A 24,904-nucleotide genomic window follows, 5' to 3' on the forward strand; every position below is an offset into this window, starting at 1 on the left:
ATTACAGAAGACTGTCCAGTGCTCCCAGTCAATGCCAGCCTCCACCCACTCCTGCCTAAAAGCCCTAGATCCCTAGCACAGGGTGTGGGGAGTCCTGCTCAGGGCCCTAAGGGACAGCATAACACACATTGAGGAGATGGCTACAATGTTGCAGTTGCAGAGGGGACTGTGGTGTGGCTAAGAGGCCATGTGGTTGCTGCTGCTGCTCATGGAAGTTATGCAGTGGTTAATGCAGTTACAGAATCCACTCCGTCGTGATTGTGTGATCAAACGTGTATGTGTGTCAAGGGGTTGGTGGTCCTCGGGACTGGCATGGTTACAGAGGGAGGGAGGAGGTGGCGGCCACTCTGACTCCTTCCTTTATCAAAGCCCTGACACCTGACACCAACTCATCACAAAGTGGCGCCAGGCTGTGCCTGGGCAAGCAAGACAAGGGAAGGGCAGAAAAAAGAGATTGTTTTCTGACAAGTCTGTGGGGGAGGGGCTCACACAGGCTCCCAACCCACCGCGCCTCCTCTCTGTGGCACACCGCATGGGCCACTTAACTGGAGCTGAAACCAAGCAAGAGTGAGTTTTTTAAACCCTGAAGGTGTCCAGGGAACTGCTTGAAGCCCAGGGAACACTTTCCTGAGCAGAAAATCAGTAACTGCACCCACTAAAACCAGACCCTGCCCCAGCCACAGCCCGGAGGGGCACAAAGCAAACCTTCAAAGCGAGGCCCCGCTATCCCTCCCTGGCTGGGGACCGGTGGGGGACATAACAACATCTTGTCTCCATGAAGAGAAGTCTAACACAACATAGGAAGACTACCTCTGGGAGCCTATGGGAAATGAATGGGAGAGGTGTGACATTTCATCGTGTGCTCTTTTGTATATTTTGACTGTTAGACTGTGCTTTAATATGCTTAATGTCTGCCATGTTCCTGGAGGCTGAGATGGGAGGGTTAAAAGTTCAAATCCAGCCTGAGCTACCAAGTACTAGTTTAAAGCCAGTGTGGGCTATATAACAAGATCCTGTCTCAATAAAACCAGCCGTGACGACCTCCCTAAAAGACCACGCCTCTCGAAAAGGTTCTTCATCCCTCTCCAGAAGAGAAGAGGAAACACAAGAAAAAGTGACCAGTGCAGAGCCCCCAGTTCCTACTTTATGGATGTGAAATGCCCGGGATGCTATAAAGTCACTGCCATCTTTAGCCATGAGTAAACGGTAGTCATGTGTGCTCGCTGCTCCACTGTTCTCGTCAGCCTACAGGTGGGGAAGTGAGGCTGACAGGATGGATGCCCAGCCCACTCTGTCTCATGCAGTGTCAGCCTCCAGCATGCTGGATTACAGACTTGCACTACCATTTCCGGCTCCAGGGCTAGACTTCCCCAGCTGCCTCAGGATCCGCCTCCCCTGCAATGCATCCCCCTCCTCCGGATTCTGCCACTCGTGTATCTGTTGCTTTAAATTATTAAAAGCATGTTCCAATAGGAAAATACAACAAAATGTTCCCTCCCATTCTTCCCCACCCCCACCCCCAGGGCCCCAGAGAAAGTAGGTGAATAATGTGTAAGCCAGACATTCCTTCCCTCTCATAAAGGCCGGGGCAGAACAGTGGGAAGAGGGATCTATTTCGGCTCACGGTCTCAGAGGTTTCAGAACGATTGTGACAGAAGAACATGGGGGTCAAAGCTTCTTACCTCCCAGCAGCAGGAAGCAGAGAGATGTTAGGGAGAGACAGAGAGACACAGACAGACAGACAGACACAGAGACACACAGAGAGAAAGACAGAGAGACACAGACAGACAGTGAGACAAAAAGACAGAGAAACAGAGACAGACAGACAAAGATATAGAGGCAGAGAGGGAGACAGAGAGACAGGGACACAGAAACAAAGACACAGAGACAGAGAGAAAGATAGAGAAGCAGAGACAGACAGAGACACAAAGATAGACAGAAAGACAGACAGAGACAGACAGACAGAGATAGAAAGAGAGACAAAGACATAGACACAGGCAGAGAAACAGAGACAGATAGAGACAGAGACAGAAACAGAGAGACAGAGACACAGACAGAGAGACAGTCAGAGAGACAGAGGCACAAAGACAGAAAGACACAGCGGGAGACAGAGACAGAGAGACAGACAGAGACACAGAGACACAGAGACACAGAGAGCCTGTACTCACAGGTTTTCTCCTTTCCCCCTTCATCCCACCAGGGTCCCCAGCCTATGGAGTGGAACCCCTCACATCCCACTTCCTGCAAACACTCTCACCGATGCATCCACTTCTCAGTACAAACAGGTTGACACTGAAGAGCAATCATCACAAATACACACGCATATAAGCACACACTCATAGACACGTGAGCGTGTCCTCCTGCCCCTTTAGAAGCAGACTGGCTGAGTTCAGGATCTAGCACTGCCCTTCACCAGCAAGGAGGTGACAGACACCCTCCCCATGCCTGTCCCCTCACCTGGAGGACAGGTCAAAATCTCAGTACCCACCTCACAAGCAGGAGTAATGTGCAACAGTACATACTAGCTCTCACCGCAATCACGCTCTTTCCTTTCTGTTTCATAAGAACAGTGCCTCCAGCCCACACTTCTGAGCCTTGACTTCTTCCCTTGAAAATGTATCTGGGAACTGAGTCTCGTGTCAGCATATAAAACACTCTGGGCCCTTCCAAGGCTTCCCGAAGCTACACTGTCTCGGCATAGTACAGTTCATTGAACCAGGCTTATCATTATTACTATTAACTAATATAAATAACACTGTTAATACGTGTGAGTGTGGGTTTGTGTGGAGGTCAGCGAGCAACTCTAGGGATAATTTCTCTCCTCCCACCTTCACGAGGCAGGAGCTCCCTTGTTCTGCCGTACAGTTGTAGCCCAGGTTAGCTGATCTGCACACTTCTGGGTGTCCTCCTGCCTCACTGTGGAGTGCTAAGATTATAGACGTCCATCCCTGAATCTAGTTGTTTTTCACCTGGCTTCTGGGCATTGAACTCAAACTGCCAAAGCCATAACAGCAAAGGGCTTTTAACCACTGATCAACTCCCCAGGCCAGGTAGACCTGTTTTAATGGACATTTAGGTGGTTTCTGATCTTTTTCTCTTTCAAGTAATGCTACAAAGAGTAACTTTGTACATATTGAACTTAGTCTAAAAGTAACTAGAATACATTCCTAACAATAGCAGGCCGGTCATCAGATATGTGCTTCTATGATTGTATGTTTATCCATAAGAGACAATCAGATTTAATGCTCCAGCATTGCCGTAGTCGTCATCATCAGCATCGTCACCTTCTGTTAACCACGCCTTCAACAGAGTGCATTCTTCTGCCCCCCCCCCCCGTTAATTTGGTAATTAAAAAGTGGTGCATGGCATCTCTCTGGTTTTAGTTTACAGGTTTTATTGTAAGTAATAAATAAGAGCAGCTTTTTACGTTTCTACACTTTTCTTACAACCTCTGTTATCTTTTGCCCATTTTATTATCACACTGTGTCCTTTTTATTGCTGGCTAGCAGAAGATCTTTATTATTAAGGATATTGGCATTTTTTTCTGGTTTGTCATTATCCTTTTAAATTTGTTTTTGTTAGTTTTTCCATATGTAATGTGCGATGTGACCCAAAATGTGCTAGGTTTTTTTGTTTGTTTGTTTGTTTGTTTTGTTTTGTGGCTTGTTAGTGTCATGTTATAAAGATTCCCCCCACCCATTCCCCTGCTTATTCATAAATCTCCCAGAGTTCCTTGTAGCCGTTTTAAATTTTTAAATCACTGGCTCCGCCTGGTGTAGACCCTGATACCAGAAGTAAAGTATGGATCCAACTTAATGTTTTTCCAGATGGCCACCCACTCATCTCAACCTTATTTAGTGAATAACGCATATTCTCTCTCAATGGTTTGAAATGCCATTATTATCATAAGCCAGATTCCCAATAAGTATTTATCTATTTCTGGACTTCCTGATTTGTTCCCACTCCAAGATGCCCCATACTATTTTAATTATTGTAGCATTATGTCAGACACACACGCACACACACACGCACATACGTGTGTTGGCAGTGGAATGATCTGCAGCAGGGGAGTGCTGTCTTTTCAGGCACAGAGTCAAGACCTCAGGCACCAAGCTTGTGCTTCACTCTTCTTATACATTTAAACATAGGAAGATCTGGGACCCACGCATAACCTGTGACCTGTGACCTTTACAGTGAGAATGAGTTGTACTAAGAGTCAGAGCTCAGGGCTGGGGCCATAAGAAAAGATTGCACTGGTGCAGGACACAAAGCCCTCGGAGCCCCTTTCATAGGGGTGTGTTCTAGTCACTGCAGGGTCAGGGCCTCACCACTGCTCAGAATGTTGGGTGAAGTCAGCCAAACGCTGGCTCCTAACAGAGAAGCCAAGGATCACCAGGTTGGTGGCCATTCTTCACTCTGGCCTTCAGGTGACCAGGTGTCATTTTTTTTCCTTGAAGAAAATAGGCCCATTTGATTGACAATACTGGGTTTTCTAATGCTTATTCTAAACCATGTTTCCTACAGATGTTTGCTTGCTTGTTTGTTTGTTTGTGTTTATATTTTGTTTTGTTTTTTGAGGAGGGGACAGAGTTTTTCTTTATAGCCCTGGCTGCCCTAGAACTTTCTTTGTAGACCAGGCTGGCTTTGAACTCACAGAGACCCACCTGCCTCTGCCACTGCCTCTGCCTCCTCCACCACCCAGCTGTATTTCCTACAGCTTTATAATTTGCATTTGAATTGTAGCACCCCCCTTCCTTTAATCTCTCTTCCTTCTGTTCCCCCGCCCCTGTGCATCCTGTGTACAACCTGTCTCTCTCTTCCTCCTCTCTCCCCAAATCCTCCGCCTTCCATATGAACTGCTTGTCTTCTGGAGATTTCTCCTAATTTACAAGTTAACTAAGTAAAGCCCTGATCTTAACTAGGAAAGTGACTATAGCATGAATCAGCTTAATGAACCATACTTTCCAGACAGTATAGCATATATCAGGCTTTGTAAAGTGAGAAGCCCAGGACTCACGGAATCCGCTAGAATCTTTACAGTTGTAGTTATGGTTTATTATAGTGGAGGAATACAGAATACACCTAACCAAGAAGGGAAGCACACATTGACATGAATGGCTGCTCACATTATTAGCCTCTAGTTTACACACACACACACACACACACACACACACACACACACACACACACACACACACATACACAAGCACCACCAAGGTAGTGTTAAACCTGAAAATTGGGAGGAGAAAGATCAGTTCCACAATTATCCAATTAAAGCAAACTTTATTAAATACTGGCCAGGAAGATGAACTCTGACCAGGTCCATACCCAGAATTCCTAGAGAATGACTCTGAATTAAGTCAATCAGTTGCCTCTAAAGGCCAAACCCACAAGGTTACATACTTTTCACCTTCGTCCAGTTGGCGGGGGGTGGGGGTGGGGGTTGGGGGGGTGGAGGTGTTCCGATCTAAGCGATGGATGCCATAAAGTCACATCATGGGACAGATCTCACATGGGAGGTTTACTGGGGAGGGGTCTACAGAGGCTGCCTCTGGGTGAGGGTGGAGGGAAAAGAGAGAGAGAGAGGATGGACTGGCCTTTTATAAGGGGATGGAGTGCGTGCGCAGGGAGAAGATATGAGACTCCTGGTGACAGTGGGAATGTGCCCCATCTCAGCAGCTAGTGATGACATCTGTTGTCTCTGGGTCCCGAGAGCAGGCGGTAGGGATGCCTGGTTGTTAACAGGGGGCAAGCATGCATCCCAACATGCTTCCTGCCTAACTATCTCCTGCCTACGTGTGATCAAGCCCATCCTGAGCAGCGGGGCAACCGACCTTGATTATTAAAGCTAAATACACAACTTGTTATCTTACAAGCACAACAGCCCCCAGCATTCCAGGAGTTATCGATCTCTACACAAGTGAGGCTTACGGGTTAACTTTAACCCTTACAGTAGAGTTTGTGGTGGCCCAAGGTGTCATAAGTCAGTTGTTAGGCTGTCCAGCAAGACCCGAAGGCTACCAGATCAACTGAGACATTCTACCAGGTTAGACATTCCAGTGACGAAGAGATGACCTAACAGAATCACTCACAGCAAGCCCTCTCTGCTTAGATCTTTACTATACCTGAAACTTACTTATACAGGATTGTGCAAAATAGTCTGTAAGTATTATTTTAATTCTTTCTAGCAGTGTTTGTTGTCTCAACATTTCTTTTGTGTGTGTGTGTGTTCTCTCCCTTCTTTTCTCTGGATAAGGTTACCTAATAATTTCTAAATATTCCTGGTTTTCTATGAAAAGTTTTTATTTATCAGTTCCTTATTATTATTGAAACACTTCTCTTTTTGACTCACTGGTTTCTTCTTTGATACTTTTTTTAAGGTTTGTCTATTTGGTTTCATGTTTTTTGTTTTGCCTGCATGTACTTATATGCATCATGTGTGAGAGCCTGGTGCTTGCAGAAGTCAGAAGAGGGTGTGGAGGATCCCCTAGGACTGAAGTTACAGATGGTTGTGAACCACCGTGTGAGTGCTGGGAACTGGGCCTTGGTCTTTCCCCTGAGAAACAAATTCCCCTTACCTCTAGCCCCACCCCCAGTGCTTTTTAACCCCTTCCTTCTGCCTCCTGAGGCCTGTTACCTTCTTCTGAACTACTTCCATTAGGTGCTGACTTCTTTTTTAATGGCCACTTAATTGTTCAATAATTTATTATAAGATTGTATATTTTGTCAAATGTTTTCTAAAATAACAACAACAACAAAAAGAATATTTGTCGATTTATTCTAACAAGTTGGCTCACACATTCTGTCGGCTGAGATATCCTAGGATCTGTTTTCTGTGAGTGAGAGAGTTGGTGGTGTGGTTCCAGAATTGATGAGGCTGAGGGCCAGGACAGCCCATGAATGGTCTGCATTGGAGCCAAAGGCAGAAGAGGACCTAGCCAGCTAAGATAGACACAAAGAAAGAAACCTTCCTTACTTCAACTCAGATCACATTTAGCACATGGGAGAAGACCTGCTCATATGGGGGTGGGGTCAGTCTGCTTGACGCAGCTACCAGTTCCAATGTTGACCTCATCTAGAAACAGATTTGCCCAGAATAACTTGGCTGAATATCTGGGCCCTCCTTCCTTGTCTAGTCGAGTGAACACAATATTAACCATCCTGCTATGCATTTTCCTCTGGGTATCACGTCATAAATTCTGATCAGTAATACCTCCATTATTCTGTTTTAGAGCCATTCTGTCCTTGTAGGTTATAAAAGGAATTTTTTTATGACAAGATTTCATATAGGCCAGGATGACTTCCAATTTTCTGTATAGCCAAAGATGACCTAGAACTTCTGATCCTCCTGCCTCCCACCTCCAGAATTCTGGGATTATAGCCATGGGCCACTATACAGCTCAATACACACACACACACACACACACACACACACACACACACACACACACACGTGTTTATATACATGCATGCATATATGCATACATTATATACATATGTATATAATAACACATACATATATATACATGTATATGTGTACATATATATACAGATATATGTATAGTTGTGTGTTGGGTACATATATGTGTATGTGTATAGATATACATATATGTGTATATGTATATATTTACATATGTGTGCATATATCTGTGTGTATGTTTATATGTGTATGTATGGATATATATATACACACATACATATACACACACTGGTGATGGTACAAAGATAGACCAAGCCCATCTCAAAACCCAGAATTTGCTTTGAAAGTATTCTCTAGCACCTGAAAACGTCAGTAGAAGCTGTACCTGTTTGCTGAGAAGGAGTTTGTGGATTTGTTTTGGTTTTTATAACTCTGATTTTTTTTTTAATCTACTAAGAGAAGTCTCTGCCTCTCTCCCATCCAAATGGCTACAAGGACCGTTGTGGCAATAATTCGATGACTATATAGTACCATTCGGTACATACTTCCAGCACTTTATATGTACCCTCTTAATTTTTGCATCAGTCCTAAGATAGAAACATCACACACCATATTTTAAAGATGAGAAAACTAAGCCTTAAAGGGCTTACATAACTTGCTTAAGATCACACTTCCTCTTCGATGGAGAAGCTAGGATTTCTCACAGGCACTCAGTTGGTTTAAAACCTGCACATCTTCTCTGGATGCTCTCCTACCTCCCCTGCCTCCCCTGCCTTTCCTCTGTCATAACTTGAAGCAATAAGATGATTCTGCATCCCTTGGAATAAGAATTCTAGGCAAAGTTAGTATATCTGTTTTGCTCCACTCTCAATGAATAGGAAAGTCCAGCCCAGGATGCTGGAACCAAGATGCAGTAGGCTACCAGCCATGTAAAGCCTTTGCCTGTGGAAACCATATGGGTACCGAGGACCCAGAGCCAAGCGCTAATGAAGAGAAAAGCCAGAGAAATGGAAGTGGGGGCTGAAAGAACAGGGGGTTGGGACATCCGCTTCAGCAGCAGGACATCATGGATTGTGACAGTTCATCAGCACTGACCACAGAGCCTCCATGTGCAGGACACACTTGTCACCTGTGCCAAGCCCATTAGGTTCCTCTCTGCTGCCTGGCACCTGTCCTCTAAGGAAACAAGCAAACAACTTCCTATATTTGAGGTTTCAGCGCGTGATGCAGGCCAAATTTCAGTAGGAACCAAAGAAGACAACAAGTACAGGGGGACTGGAGGGCCTGATAGAGGCAGCCAGAGATCTCAGAGCGCCTGCCAATGGGGCAGACTATCAGAGTCCTGCTGCAAAGAGATAAGGACCATTCTGATCGAGCCCTGAGAAGAGTCGGCTTTATGTAGCAGCGAGAGTAGGCTGCAGGGGAATGTCCTGGCTGAAGGCCTCTCTCTAGCCAAGCAGAGAGGGGAGTGGGTGGGAGGAAGGAGAGAGTTTTATAAATAACCCCGAGTGCACTGCTCTGCTCAGTGGCCTTGTCTCTGCAAACCCTGGAACCTGGAGGAGGACAGGGACATTTATAGATGCTTTCTTGGCTCTCTGGTCTTCTGAATATCTTTGGAATTTTCTAGAATGAGTCTGAATGCTTAACAGATATCAATAGGATGGTTAAGTAAATTCTTTTCAAAAAGCGTAAAGGAAATTCCTTTGTTTGGCGATTTCAGTGCCCAGCTTCACCCTGCTGACTTGTACCTGTCTAAGTACAGGCTCTCTCCATTGTCTCAGATCACCCCTGGGGCTTCTGTAGTCTCCACACATTCCCTTCTCCCACCAATTCAAATGTCACTGTTCTTTGCTTTATGGTCCTGTAGATAAAATGTCTGTGTCCTTCATCCCTGTGGGGTACCTAGGTATAGACGCCAGGTGAGTTCATCCTGCCTAGTTTTTTGTTTTTGTTTTGTTTTTTTTAGACCCGATTTCACCAAGTAGCCTGCTGGGCAGGAACTCATCACTATGTAAGCCAGGGCTGGCCTTGAACTCACAGAAATGCACCTGTCTCTGCCTCCCTTGTTGAAACTAAAGCCCTGCATGCTTTAGAGACAAGATTAAGACTAAGACAGCGACTGCAAAGCACCTGACATGCTAGAGACGCCCAACTGACTATCAACGCAATGAACATCCTGTTCACACTCAACCCCCATTCAGGTGACCACACCCAACAAGCTGGGCCAAGACGACTTTCTCTCCTCCTCCCCCATCCCCCCCCCCCCCCCCCGCACCACGCACCACGCTGCCAAAATCACTGCCTCCAAAGAAGCATGAAGTTTTGCCAGTCCAGCTCCGGTGCTGATGTAAGTCAGAGTTCCAAAGATGCTTTGAGAGGTGACAGGTTCCTCAGAGTGAGTGCCCTCTGCAGTGCTCCTTATAAGGCAGTAGTCCTCATTCAGGAAAGTGAGTCACCACCACTAAGGGGCTGCTAGATAAACACACAGAAGGAAAGCACGCTGGTACTGTGGAGTGTAGCAACCTCATGCAGGCTAAGTTCAGCTCATGACTGCAAGACAATATTTAGGATGCAAAAGTAGGTAAAATAGCAATCTATCCCCCCTTCTCTGTGTGTGTGTGTGTGTGTGTGTGTGTGTGTGTGTGTGTGTGTATCTGTCGGGGAGCAGGGTGTGTGGATGTTTTTGGTTTTGCTTTTTTTTTTTTGAATAAGTGCAAACACTGTGCTAAGATTCAAAAATAAGAAATTGAGGGGAGAACAAAGATGAAAATCTCCTCTCTGAAAGAGAGTAGTCTACTTAAGGAAGTCAAATGTCCATAGTAGAACAGAAAGCTCACACAACAAAGCAAGATATATGATCCCTGCAGGGAGAAGGCTAGGAGTGTGGGAGTTCCTGCTAAGATGTAGAGCTCAGAACAGCCTGGGGGTGGGGGAATGTGTGTGGAGGGGGTGAGGGGTGTGGGAAAGCCTTGAAGTATCATGATACAACCAGGACATACTCTGAGAGAAAGTCTCACAGCTGTTAAAGCTTGGCTAGCCCAGTGGCTCTCCGGCCTGTGGCAAAGCAGAGACATTGTGGTAAAATGGCAAAGCAGAAACATTACAGTAAAATGGCTGGGCAAAGAAAATATGTTTACATTGTGTGGACAGGAAGAAGAGAAAGGCAGACAGGAAGGAGCTAGGGCAAGGTTTACCCTTCAAAGTGCTTCTACCTTGCCCTGTGATAGTTCTTCTTCCAACCATGCCCCACCTCCTAGCCCAGTGGATTAGTCCACTGACAGCACAATCCTCTCTCAATTGCATTGGCAGCTGGGAGCCAAAGTCTCTCTCTCTCTCTCTCTCTCTCTCTCTCTCTCTCTCTCTCTCTCTCTCTCTCTCTCTCTCTCTCTCTCTCTCTCTTTGGTGGGACACTTCATGTCCCAACCGATCTGATTTTAAGCACGGATAAATTCCCTTTAAAGTCCGTCCAGGGAAGACTAGCACGCACTTAGTTTTCAAATGAACATTCGCAGCTTACAACGACCCTTCCCTTCCCACACACAGACACATTCTTAAACAATCCAGGGATGATCCCACTACTGAGAATGTCCAGTTGCTGAAGAAGAGTGAGCCACTTTAGAAGTAGACAGCAGATCGTCCTGAGCCCAGGCTGCTCCTTCCCAGCCATCTAGATTCAGTCATGGCCTCATTTGCTTGCAGACAAGTCCATTAGCTCATTTCTCATTCAACGGGTATTTGCTGAATGCTTAGTACATGCCAAGCATCTTGCTAGATGACTGCACAGGAATCTGAGAAGTCAGAGGTCCTTCTTGGTAAATTGCACCCCAAGTCAACCGTTTGCCCAGACCCAATACCTGCCCATCCTTGACTCCTCCCCCTCTCTTAGCCCCCTTATTCAATAATCAACCACCATACTCCAATACAATGCCCTAAATGCATTTCTAAATCCTTGGACCTCTTCCAACCCCATCTCCTCTTCTTTAGTCTAAGCCTCTACGATCTCTTTCGGCAACCACCACCTAATGGTTTTCCTGCTTCCAGACCTGTTCTCATCCATTTTAATTGTCAAGCCGAAATTTGTAGCAAGGAACTCAGGCTCCCTTAAAGAGATCTCTGACTTCGTGGGACCCCCTGGGAGGAAATATTGATGCTCTGGAGTATGTGTTAGTCTTCTTGTTGTTTTGGTAAAAAAAAAAAAAAAAAAAAAAAAAAAAACCTGGCAAAGGCAATTTACAGAAGGAAGGCTTGTAGTTCGAGGATACGGTCTATCATGTCAAAGAAATCATGGTAGCAGGAGCAGGAACATTAGCCCCTGGGCACATTGCACCCATAGTCAGGAGGCAGAGATAGATGAATGCTGGAGCTCAGATAGTTTTCTCTTTGTCACTCAGTTGGGAACCCTGACCCATGGAATAGTGCCATCCTTACTGTGTATCTTAGTTACTTATCTATCAATGTGATAAAACACCATGATTAAGGCAACTTATAGGACAGCTTATGGGACTTATGGTTCCAGAGGGTTAGGACCATAACATCAGGGACAGCAAGCAGCAGACGGGGCAGTTGGAAGCTGAGAGCTCACATGTCAAACCGTCAGCAGGAACAGAGAGAGGGATCTGGGGCTGGTGGGAAGTTTTGAAATATCAAAGCCCACCTCCAGTAATTTCCTGCAGCAAGGCCACACCTCCTAATCCTCCCCAAGCAGCTGCAGAGCAAGCATTCAAATGCCCAAGGATATGTGGGACATCTCATTCAGACCACCATAGGGTAGGTCTGCCTACCTCAGTTATCCTAATACGGAGAATCCCTCAGTATGCCCAGTGATCTGTTTGTATGGTGAGTCTACAGCCCATCAACTTGACACTCAAGATTAACCAAGCCTGGCCACTTCCTGAGTGAAGGAGGTGGCCTTATTTCTCACTGCGAGCCCTTTACTTACCATGAGGTGAGTGAGGACAGAGGTTGGGTAGGCAGACTAAGTGATTGGAAGGTTGGAGCTTGGGGCAAATGGTACAGCTTGACCCGTGGAAGGGGAGGCTCCTGGAAATCAAGTTCAACCATATAGACAAAAGTCCAATCAACAATGCCTAGCCAATGCAACCTCAATAAAGACTGTAGGCCTAAAGCTAAAGGGAATTTCCCTAGAGAATACTGTCACACTAAACTGTTAGGCCAAGACATCCTGAGGATATGAACACTTTGTGTTTGAAACCCTCTATATTCATATAATGTGTGTGTGTGTGTGTGTGTGTGTGTAATATTTTTTCTTTAACTATTTCCAGTTTCTTTGGTTTATTTATTTACTTTATTATTATTATTTACTATAACAAAAAGTCCTGTATTTTGTGACTTGTTCTTGTGAATGATCAAACCCAGAGGTACTTATCAAATCCATAGTTTGGTGATTCATCTATTCATCCTGAATAGATGGTGGCCACGCCCCCATTCTCCAAAATGAGGCTGGTTTCCCACATGAGTGCATTTCTGTGGGAACTTCAAGTTTTACTTAACTTGCTATATATGGTCAGGGAGGGTTTCTAAAATGGGGTTGTGATGATGTTACACATCTTCCTAACACACTTTCAGGGTACCCCTCTCTCCCTAGGATGAGGCCTGAACACCTAACTCAACAGGGCATCCAAGCCCCTTGAAGAACCAGCTCTATCTTGTGCTCCAGTCTCATGTTTCCCAAACCCCTCAGACTTGACGTTTCAGCCATATTGAACCACCTGCCACTCTCGGAGCACTCCAAGCTCTCTCCCATTTCTAAGTTCAACACGTGACCACTTGTCCTGTCATATTCTCTCCACTCCTTCTTTTTAGCTCACTCCCACTATCCCTTCGGGTCTCCGCTTAAATGTCACCTCTTCAAACTGGTACATTCTGTATACTCCCTCCACTAAGAGCCATATACTCACCCTTCTCAACACTCTTAGGCCATGGATTGAAATGGCCTGCTATCTGCTCTGCCCCCACCCCCACCCCGCCCAAGCCCTGTTATAAACTTCTGAATGTGAGAAATGTGTTGGCTTCCTTGTCTTGTCTTGTGGTGCTCAGCAGAGTGACAGACAACCCAGAGAGAAATAAGAACAGTAGAGGGGATAAACAGCCGGCAATAACATAAGTAGTGTCAAAAGACTGAATGGCCGCAGAGGAGGACTTTGGACAGCACCAAGACTATATCCAGCAGCCAGTTACAAGTCATCTTTCACGTTAGTTTCACCCACAGGTGGTTAATATCATTGACTTGAGGCTGATTTTTGTTGGTTTCAATATCAGAGGATTTGATTTTTGTCCCTGAGACAAGTTTGGTCATGAGACCCAATTTGAACTTTGAGTTGTCTTTTGATCATCTTTGAGCCTATCACTCCTGGCCCAACCATGTATGAAGTCTTACGTGAATAAAGGCATCTGGAGTCTCAACATGTAACCCTGTCTGGTCTAGGATTCACTCTAGACCAGGCTGCCTGCAAACTCAAAGAACCACCTGTTTTATCTCCTGGTTAAAGCATGTGTGGCCAAGCCCAGATGTTTGTAATATTTTAAACAAATAGTTAATTTACTATTCAGTATCTGTGATGTTTTGAATAAAAATGGCCCCCATAGGCCCATAGGGAGTGGCAGTATTAGGAGGTGTGGTCTTGTTGCAGTATGTGTGGCTTTTTTGGAGGAAGTATGTCACTGGGGGTAGACTTTGAGGTTTCAAATGCTCAAGCCAGGGCCAGTCTCTCTCTCTCTCTCTCTCTCTCTCTCTCTCTCTCTCTCTCTCTCTCTCTCTCTCTCTCTGTCTCTCTTTCTGTCTCTCTCTCTCTTCCTACTGCTGCAGACCCAGAAATAGAACTCCCAACTTCCTCCCCAGCACCATGTCTGCCTGTGTGCCACGATGCTTCCCACCCTGGCGGTAATGGACTAAGTCTCTGAACCTGTAAGCTATCCCAAATTAAATATTGTCCTTTATAAGGGTTGCTGTGGCCATGGTGTCTCATCACAGAAATATAACATTGACTAAGACAGTATTCATTACCAATTAATGCCCACAAGCATGTACCCTTATTTGCACTTCTTATTAAATGTTTCGTGGCCAAACACTTGCTGGTATGAACAGAACAGCACCTCATTCTTCATTTTAGCTTCTGGTTAAAGAACTCTTCTTTCCTTTTCCTTCCCTCCTACCATAGAAGAGTCATCCCTGTACTTCCTGGGCACTGACAGGAACAAGGGATGGCACACAGAACACTGATGGTGCCTGTAGGTATCCAGGGAAGAGATTAGAGAGAAAAGGCACGGCTGATATGATTGGGTTGTTACTTTAGATAAACAATTTAAAAATGAGTGCATGTATGAAGGAAAAGTAAAACAAAACAGAAACAATGTTGAGGCAGGCATGGTTGAGCCACCTTTAACCTCAGCATTCAGGAGACAGGGAAGATAGATCTCTTGAGTTCAGTAGTTTGCCAACTGTAAGAGGAGATGGTGATAGAAACAAAAAGTCATTTGGCCACTGTTGTGCCGGTGTTCAATTCCAGCAGGAGGCTTCAACAGAAACCAAGACTGGTCAGGGGAAGTCTGATCAAAAGAGGCGTATTACTACACAGACCAACAATCCATTCTAAAGGGGAAAATGGCAACTTCAAGTAGGAGAAGTGTGGTACCAAAACAAACAGCACCAGTCATGTGACTGGTCTGCCCATTGTATCCCTGTGTCATTTGCTGAGAGAGCATTTTGTCATTTCTGTGACATTCTTATGAATTGCAGCTTGTGCCTAGTCATGAGAAGACACCAGACAGATCCAGGGGCATTCAACACAACATGAGACCTATGACAAAGTGGATCGTGGTGACCCATGTCTGTAATCCCACACATGGAAAGATGAGGCAGCGGCACCAGTTCAAGGACAGCCTGCACTAGACATACAGCACAACTACAAAGCAGACTAGAGAACACTAAAAAGGCATGAGAGCTATGCAACATGTGTTTCTGAATGTGATATCAGTCCGGAAAGAAAAGAAGGGTCACGGCCTAAGCTGTGGAGTCAGTGGATTGGACAGTAGTGACACTCGCAGTTCCCCCTGACCTGGGGTTTTGTGAGGCAGAGATGAATATTACACAGTTCTAGCCGTGTAAAATGTAAACAACACTTTAGCAAGGTCCAAGGGCCCGGTTCATCACTTCACAGAGTGAAATATATAATTATATGCAGATGCTCCATCACTTATGATGCGGATAGAGTCTAGTTAACTCATCCTAAGTTGAAAACATTGTATGCTGAAAATGTGCTTCATCCAAAGAGCCTAGCAAACACCACACTTAGCAGCCCAGCACACTAGACTGTTAATTGTTCCCCTTGAGATCAAGTGGCTATGTGGGAGTCAGAGCTCATCGCTGTGGCCCAGCAACATGAGACAGCACTGTACTGTGTCAAGCTAGCTCAGGAAAAGATGAAGATCCAACATTCTCACGGAATTTGTACGGATTTGAAAAAGCCATGAGAGTTGAAAATGTTTAAACCAAATCACAAGTTGTGGATCTATACAAAACACTCACTTTAAACACATTGCCAGGGATCTAGCCGGCAACCTCAGCCTCCCCTTACCTTTAGGTCTATCTTTAAGAATTTATGTTCGCCAGGCAGTGGTACACCTGTAATCCCAGAACTTGGGAGGCAGAGGCAGGTGGATTTCTGAGTTTGAGGCCAGCCTGGTCTACAGAGTGAGTTCCAGGACAGCCAGGGCTACACAGAGAAACCCTGTCCAGAAAAACTCAAAAAAAAAAAAAAAAGAATTTATGTTCTTGGGGGCTGGAGAGATGGCTCAGTGGTTACGAGCACTGACTGCTCTTCCAGAGGTCCTGAATTCAATTCCCAGCAACCACATGGTGGCTCCCAACCATCTGTAATGGGATCTGATGACCTCTTCTGGTGTGTCTGAAAAGCTCAACAGTATACTCACACATTAAAAAAAAAAAAAAAAAAAAGAATTTGTTCTTGGCCCACTACATCCTGTTTCAAACATGAAGGGTTTGTTGTTGTTGTTGTTGTTCATTGGGGATTAAGGTTCTGATCTATCTTGAAGCACTCTTCCCATTAGGTTGGAAGGTTTGGTTTTGGTTTTTGTTTTGTTTTGTTTTTAACAAGAAAGGTGCGTGTGAGCCCATTCTCTGCAATGTCTGTCAAAGCCTAAGTGGTACCCTGCTGCCTGAGCACTCATTTGTCTCCATGACAGTGTTCTGAAACTCGTCTGCTCATATCAGTTCAAGATGTATCTCTTAGCAGAGCTGGCATATCCCACCTGTGCGCACATCACACATTTGATGCATAGCAACACTTGAAAACACAGGCCCGGTTTGGTTCATATGTATTTCAAGAGCAACACCCCCTTGACACTGGAGAAGGCACTCATCAGCTGATTTTGTTTACCCATTCATTCGTACATAGACCTCCAAGCGTAGCGGGGGAGGGAACACCAAGCTATAACGCTTACCCGTGTCTTGGAGGTTGCCGGTAGGAGTAACGGGGGCTTCGTTGAGAAGGATGAATTGTCCACTAAAGAGGTAGTGGGCCTGTCCTAGGGGGTTGTGAGTAAGGAAGCAGGGGGATGTGGAAATGCCTGCTGGGTAACAAAGCAAACAAATCCTACATAAGGTTGAATTGTTGGAAGGAAGAGGTTGATGGAGGAAGATACAGGGAAGAGGCTAGGGAGAGTTGGGGATGGACAGACAGGTGGACATAAAGCGAGACAAATTCTAAAGAATCTTCACTTTTTTTTAAAGCAAGGTCCAGGAGGATTTTAGGAGAAAATACTCATTTCTGATTTTGCAGCTAAAATGTTGACTTTGCCACTGACCTGAGGTTTGATTATAGTGAAGACCCAGAACCAGGAGCAAGCTGAAGAGGACCCCATGAGACTAAAGGAAGAAGTGTATGGGGGAGACATAGATACCACATCAGCCATAGACTGGGTGGGCTCCCATGGCCAGTTAAATGCTGGCCTTTAGAAGGGCCTTTTAGACAGAGGTTATTACAAAAGCATAACGATTGAATATCAGTCTCTCCACTTAGTCGACCCTACTCAAAAGAATGTCTCTCCTATAGTGTCACTTCAGGCCAAGACGATGAGAAAGTTGGAAAGATTTTCCCAGCATCCCTCAAACTACATTACAGAGGCCACAGCTAAAAATCTCTTCATTCATTTACCTATTGAAAGTTCACCTTCATTCCCAAGTACCTAGTCCATAAAGGGACTTCCCTGCAAGGCATCTTGACCTCTGGTCAGTTTAATTGTCAACTTAACACAATCTAGGAACCTGGTAAGAGAGTTTGTGGGACTGTCTGCAGGGAACTGTGTTGATTGTTGTAAAATGTAGAAGACCCAGCCCACTGTGGGTGGAACCATTCCGTAGGTTTGAGTCCTGGACTGTATCTAAGTAGAGAAAATGAACAGCGTTGCAAGCATGCCTGAGTGTGGAGATGATGTGACTTGCTATCTTACTAAGCTCCTTATTGCCTTGACTTCCCTGCTATGCTGGACTGGAACCTAGAATTGTGAACTTGAAAGAAACCCTTTCACCCCTAAGTTGCTTTCTGTCAGAGCACTTTGTCCCCGCAACAGAAATAAAAGTAAGACAACCTCTTAGCTAGGAGCTGTGCGAACACCAAATGTCACAAGTGTGACAATAGCACTGAAGAGTCTCAGAGTTCACATCCATGTCCATCATCTGCCAGCTTCATGACCTTGCGCAATTGTCTAGGACCCTCTCCATCGTGCACTGAACAGGAGTTCAAACCAGCCATGCCTTGAGTTGCCCTGATCCTTGATCTAAACTTTGGTCCTCACCTTCTGTTATCCCTGCTACGTCAAATTATTTGAAGCTTGAACATCCATCCATCATCCTCAATGCCTCCGCTATTTATCTCAGTGTCCTAGTTCACTCAGAAAAGCCTAATTTTCTTCCTGTTCATGCTCTATTAACTGCTCTGACAACTTCAGGTGATGAAGAGCCACCATTTGGCCAAGGGAGACAGCGGGACCCTGTCGGCAATGCACCTGCAGGGGGCAGCATCGGGCAGTGTAAGGCATTGCCAGGGCTCCCTGTACCATCAAGGTTGGTCTGGAGAAGCAGAAGCCAACTGACAAAAGGCCCCGTTTTATCCCAAGTGAGTCTAACACAAGGTCTCCAGGAAGACTGGGTGTTGTTTTTGTTTTGTTTTTAGGGAATCCCTGGCCTAGCCAGCCCAGCTGGGTTCCCCCAGAGCCTCACAGTAGAATGCTGTTGGCTTTCATTACAGCAGCTGACACCTAAGAAGAGAAAATTATCCATCTCCAGTCTCTCACCACGTTCCCAACCATGAGGTAGTGAGGTAATGGGGGAGCCCTTGACAGGGGAAAGATGGCAGCTTAGCATTTCCCCACTCAGCCCAGTGAGACACGGCCCCTAACAGTAAGAAGTGATTAATTTTTTTTTAAAGGCAAAGATGTGAAACTGGAAATGAGGCATACATTTTCACATGCTGTCTTTAAGAGGACATGATAGTTCTGTATCCCAAAAAGTCCACCACACCTGGCCAGACAAGATGATATTCTATGATTTGTGCATCTATTCATATGGGAGAACAAAGACAGGAAACGGTTAAAATCATCAAGATGGGCTGCCAGTGTAGATCTGTTGGTAACTGCTTGCTGAGCATGTACCACCCAAGAGTTCTCTCCCCAGCATGTGGTCACGTCCATAAACCCTAGCACTCCAGTAGAGGCAGGAGGATTAGAAACTGTCATCCACAGGGAACTGGAGAGATGGCTCAGTAGTTAAGAGCACTGGCTGCTTTTCCAGAGGACCTGAGTTCACTTCCCAGCACCCACAGGGCAGCTCACAGTTCCAGGGGACCCAACACCCTCAGAAACATAAAAGCAGGCAAAACATGAAATAAAAATAAAATAAAATAAAAAGTCATCCTCAATTTCTCAGCTAGTCCATGCCAATCTGGAAAACATTAGACACGCCCGTCCCCTCCCCCCCACTCCCCCAAAAAAGAAAAGAAAATATCATCAATATTTTCCCAGAATTCCAGCACACAGGATGATGAAAAGGACAAGGGTGAGAAGAGCGGAAGTCCAAGGATGACAATGGCTACCAAGGTAGCATCAAGGGACCAGCACAGACTGTGAACACAGACTTCCCTAAGAGCTTCAGGCCTCTGCCTGAGAAACTTGTGTCGCTCACTCTCCTTTTGACTTTGACTGGGGGAGGGGAACAGCCATGTCACGGTGACATCATCACCTTCCAAGAACCACTGATTCAGCTGCTGAGGCCCCAGGCTGGACTCACTTCCTCCAGCCAGAAGGCAGGGGGGGGGGGCAGGACTGTGGGCCTGTTCTCGTCAGTCCCCACCCCCACACAGTGCAGATCAGCTTCTTGCCCACAACCACGCCATGTGGGGCTGCCTGCCTTGTTCAGCAACCCCACCAGCAACCCCAGCTGACCAACCAAGGGTCCTGGGGAGAGGCAGAAATCTTTCTTTCCTCCTTGTGAACCAGGAGCTGGCTCACAGGGACAAGGCTGGGATGCAAGAAACGGGAAAGGGCTAAGCCAGATGAAGCCGAGGCTAGGAGAATACGTGTAAGAGCAGGCTAAGGCTGAGACAAACTGAAACCTTCAATTGTGACCACTTCACAGCCACAAGTTGGTCCAAATTGGATGTCACCTAGGGGTCGGCAGATATGGACCACTGTCTTCGCTAAAGAGTGAAAATATCTCCACAGCTGAACTAGACGCTCGAGAACAGAGCAAAAGGAGACCATCTTGCCTTAGTGAGAACTTCCTCCTGGCCGCTGCTGCTCCAGCTGAGTCCTAAGTGCCCTCCCCAAGCCGCTTCTCTATTATGACAACTCAAGGTAGAACCCGTCCACCCTACATCAGCATCTGCCTTGCCTTTGTGTTAAACTGAATGTTCTCACACTATCATCTGCTCTGATGAATAAGAAAACAAGCCCCGTGGGTAGTCCCGTGGTTTTATAGCATGGTGAAGCTCCTCTAGTTCTCACACAATCTGCCACATCTTAACCTTTTATTATATTGATGTTCTAAGTGCTAACCTAACCCTGGGCAAACATCTCCATCCTACAAACCAGAACACCATGATCTGAGAGGTGAAGGGAGTTGTCCAGGGCACCCAGCTGGTGAGTGGTAGAGCCACGCTCGAAGCCAGCTCCAAGAAGTGAGGTCTTTCCACATGGGTGCTCTGACTCAAAGCTAGATCCTCCTCTGCCTCTGAGTCAGCAAGTGTAAAATTAGAATTTCACTCGGCAGTCATCAAGTCTTAAGGTGAGGGTAAGTGGGTTGGGGACTTGAAGGTTGTCCAGATTTGTGACCAAAACAGATGCCCAAGTCTCCTACACAGCGTCCTGGCTTCTGCTTGGAGGTACCAAATCCAGGAAGTCTCCTGGTTCAGCATGTGCTAGCTTCAGATCAGTAGACAGCTTGCTAGAACTGGAGATTAAATGTCCCTATATGGTCCATGAACTGTCTCTGCTCTTGGGAGCCATAAAGGACTGGTGTCACCCCAAATGCCCTTTCTCCAGACTGCATTCTCAGGTCTCTCTATTTACTCCTCTGTGGATTTTTCTCACCGCTGTGTCTCTGTGTGAGGTCTGTTTTTGTCTGTTCAACCTCCAAGTGCGGCTCCAATGAGCTGTGATGAACTGAAGCAGCAGCACCACCTTCAGAAGCCAGCCAACCAGCTCACAGGAGAACCGGACCAGATCACACTCAGTATGCCGTGGGATTGTTTGACCTTATCGTGAATGAAAGCCCTTAAATGCCCGTCTCACATGCTGTCCCGGAGCCACATCCTCGCCTGCGGCTTGTCCAGCTGGGTTTGGGACACACATGACTTGTTCCCAGCGTGCAGACAATGCCTAACAAATGTTCCTGGCTGGCTAGCTGCTCCCTGTCACCAGACTCCTTGAGCTCAGCCCTATCTTCCCTCAGGACCCAGCTCTGGATCTCCACTTGGAAATGCTGCCAAGGGCTCCCCCTGGCCCAATAAGCTCATGACAGAGTCCTGACTCCTCACACCCAGCCTCCTTATGTATTTCCAGAGACCACTTGGAAAGTTTAGTCTGAGGCAAGCTACAGGAAAGCAAAGCCCTTTTCTCTGCTGAAGCACAATTTGCTTGTGTTTCCAAAGTGTTAGGCTGCTATGGAAAGACATGGAGGGAGTCACAGAGACCCATATGTGAAGTGGAGCATAGCCTCTCAACTTCCTACTTCCTGTGAAGGGCTGTTACTACCCCCTTGACATTCCACCCTGAGGCTCTGGGTAGCAGGTAGGGCCCATGGCACCTTCCTCCTCGTGTCTTCTGAGCCTCCTGCCAGGTTTTCCAGTCTTCTATCCTCGGGGCCTAAGCTCCTTTCTTCCTGAATTAACTCTTCTCAGTGCTGAGACTGAACGCTTTGCTTTATGCTCTCTCAAGTGCCCAAGCTGCACTTCTAGATAGAGACAAAGGATCTCCTTGAAAAATGGGAAGCCTTCTCTCTCTCTCTCTCTCTCTCTCTCTCTCTCTCTCTCTCTCTCTCTCTCTCTCTCAGCACCCAGGCTCTGAGAATATTAAGCATTCACTAGCTAGGGAGCGGGCAGGGTGGGAGGGGGGAATCAAGTTTGAAATGCAAAGCTGAGCAAGACGTCTTTGTTCTAGACTGTCTGGGGCTCTCCTGAAACCACAGCCAGCCCATTGAGTCAGTGAAGGAGGGGTAACTTGATTCCTGAGAGTGAAAACGGATTGTTTTCCTATCTCGGAAGTAATTTCACTTCTTTCGCATCGTTTCCCAAGGCAGAATCTCCAAGGGCTGGATGCTTTTGCCTCCTGCTCATCCATTCTTCCTTCTCACCCTTAGCCCCTCCACACAGCTGCATTCTTTTCTCTTCCAGACCTCTGCTTGTCTGCTCAGGAATGCGCTTCTAAGTTAGCTGTTGGGACTCGGGCTTTATTCGTTTGTCATCCCATCTTGTGGCACCAAGGTCACACTGCTGAAGTGTGCAGGCATCCCTGTGCTTTCTATCCGGGCATTCATTAGCATATGTGAATGCCAATGGATTTACAGTTCTTTTCGCTCTAGCTTCTTTGCTCTTCATCCTCTTACTATGGGTTCAGAAGTGGAGTGTTCCTTTGTGACAAGAGTCTAGCCCAGTCTAGCCCAGGCTGGCCACTTAAGAGAGATCAAGGATGATGCCTCTACTGTGGGCCTAAGATTCAAAGTGGCACTTGCCAGATGAGAAGAAACAGAGAAGGAAAGCATTCCAGACCCAGAGGGAGGCCAGAGCAGGAGGCCAGAGCCAGGCTCTGAGTAGGATGTCCTCAGCAGCAGGGCTCTGTGGGTGAGGACAGAGAAGGGAAGGGGAGGGTGGGAAGCAGCAGCAGAACAGGAGCTGGCTCCCACTCTCCAGGTGGGGGGTGGCAGGAACTGGGAGTGTCTCAAAGCTCAGCCTGGCTGCCATTGAAAGGTGGAACTGGGTAAGAGTAGGGAGAAAAGAAACCTGCTGGCGGAGGGGGAGTGGCACTTTGATTCCAGCAGAGGCAGAGGCAGAGGCAGAGGCAGAGGCAGAGGCAGAGGCAGAGGCAGAGGCAGAGGCAGAGGCAGAGGCAGAGGCAGAGGCAGAGGCAGAGGCAGAGGCAGAGGCAGAGGCAGAGGCAGAGGCAGAGGCAGAGGCAGAGGCAGAGGCAGAGGCAGAGGCAGAGGCAGAGGCAGAGGCAGAGGCAGAGGCAGGTGGATCAAGAGTTTGAGACCAGCATGGTCTACAGAGTGAGTTTCAGAAGAGCCAAGGCTACACAAAGAAACCTTGTCTTGAGAAAAACAAAACAAACAAATAAAATCAGCAACATCAAAAATTAGAAAGAGAGAGAGAGAGAGGGAGGGAGGGAGGGAGGGAGAGAGAGAGAGAGAGAGAGAGAGAGAGAGAGAGAAAGAAAGAAAGAAAGAAAGAAAGAAAGAAAGAAAGAAAGAAAGAAAGAAAGAAAGAAAGAAAGAAAGAAAAAGAGAGAAGGAAAAAAAAAGAAACAACCCATCCACCTGCCCCTCCTGTGTGGATGAGCATCGGAGATGGCGGGTACTGGGGAAGAAGACAGAAGGCAATGGGAGGGTGGATATACACTCTGAGGGGAGGAACGGTGTCTATGTGTAAGCATTATTATAGCATCATCGTCAGACTTTACATGAAGATTGGTGAGGGAGCGTTTACACTGTGGGTTCCAAACTGATCCTGGGGAGAAAAGGGTCCAGAAGTCCACAGAAGCCCTGGAAATGCTATGTTAGTGTGTCTTGTTGTACATCTGTGTGACTGTGTGTATGTGTGTGTGTGCTCATGAGGGCACATGTGAGGGCAGGCATATGTGTGTGTGTGTGTGTGTGTGTGTGTGTGTGTGTGTGTGTGTGTATACATGCATAGGAGTTGAAGGAAAGCCTGAAAGCTTCCAGAAAAATCCAACAGGGGTGGGGATGGAAAGAGGCAGAAGCCTTGCCAAGAACTAACAACGTGAAAATTAAAGAAAGCTGTACTTCTGGCCATGATGTCATCCTTACTTACCTACCGTATCCAGCAGCGCATTCCCAGGTCACAACAAAGGAACAGTGAAAATCAGCTGCTCCTGTCATTTGAGCATAAACCTGAGGTTCTGAGCCACAGATGAGCATTTCTGGGTAACTTCATAAGCTTGCCTCTATATTGCAAGAGGAATTAGGCACAGGGGTTCCAGTTTCTACCTAGTGACCTATAAATAAACACTTGAACACAATGTGCACGTCACTTATACCCAGTCCGGCTGGGCGGGGGGGGGGGTGGGGGGGTGGGGGGAGGGTCAGTTCCCTTTTTGAATATCACACTGTCAGGGATCAACTTTTCTTATAAATTAGTGGCTCCGATGTTAACCATGTTCAGTGGTGGCCAACTATGACAGTTTGATGTTTGTTTTATCCTATAGGGCTTGGGGACCAACTGAAAAAGAACGGAGCAGAGAAGCCAGGACAGGAAGTATTCTAAAGGAGTATGCTACAGAAAGCCGTGCCTGTTCACAAGCAAGGACTGAAGAAATAACCCACTGGAGCTGAGGTTGAAAACAACTCTGGGTTTTTAAAGCCTTACTACTGTAACCTGAGACTTCCCAGACCCTGCGAGAACAATAGAAGCCCATATTGAACCCCTTCTGAATTACCCACTGCCAAGCCCCACCCAATACTTCTGCAAGTCCCCAGAGAGGTTAATAGTCACAGCTCAGACAGATGGGGACTTCAAAGACAGCTAGTGACATGAGCTTTGTCTCCCTTGTCTCTAAAATATAAAATCTAGGGACTAGAGAGACAGCTTGGCAGTTAAGAGCACTGGGTGCTCTTCCAGAGGGCCCAGGTTCAATTCCCAGCACCTACATGGTGGCTCATAGCAATCTGTGACTCCAGCTCTAGGAGAACTGATACCCTCTTCTGTTCTGCACTGCCAT

General features: G+C 46.5%; 2 long non-coding RNA genes across 3 annotated transcripts in view, besides 1 other annotated feature; both read right to left on the reverse strand.

The window, feature by feature from the left end:
• Gm41980 overlaps positions 1-24,904 on the reverse strand; it is a 38,553-nt gene that overhangs the window by 8,887 nt on the left and 4,762 nt on the right. Inside the window, exon 1 of one of the 2 annotated variants that reach the window (XR_878638.3) lies at positions 2,489-2,690. The exons of the other annotated variant lie outside the window; for it this stretch is intronic. This is a non-coding gene — a long non-coding RNA (predicted gene, 41980). Of the gene's footprint in view, positions 1-2,488; positions 2,691-24,904 lie in introns of those variants that run through there. 2 annotated transcript variants of the gene reach the window in all.
• Positions 8,161-11,064: an enhancer, noted in NCBI's record as "VISTA enhancer mm1694". NCBI's record gives its function as "enhancer in: heart[5/5]" and the evidence as "EXISTENCE:transgenic organism evidence [ECO:0001131][PMID:17130149]".
• Gm41979 lies at positions 10,070-17,199 on the reverse strand. The gene is made up of 3 exons (XR_878637.3): positions 16,901-17,199; positions 12,360-12,460; positions 10,070-11,208 (listed from the first exon to the last, which is right to left on the reverse strand). It is a non-coding gene; the product is annotated as a predicted gene, 41979 (long non-coding RNA).

The sequence above is a fragment of the Mus musculus genome, chromosome 1 (assembly GCF_000001635.26).
Source record: "Mus musculus strain C57BL/6J chromosome 1, GRCm38.p6 C57BL/6J".
Classification (NCBI taxonomy): Eukaryota; Metazoa; Chordata; class Mammalia; order Rodentia; family Muridae; genus Mus; species Mus musculus.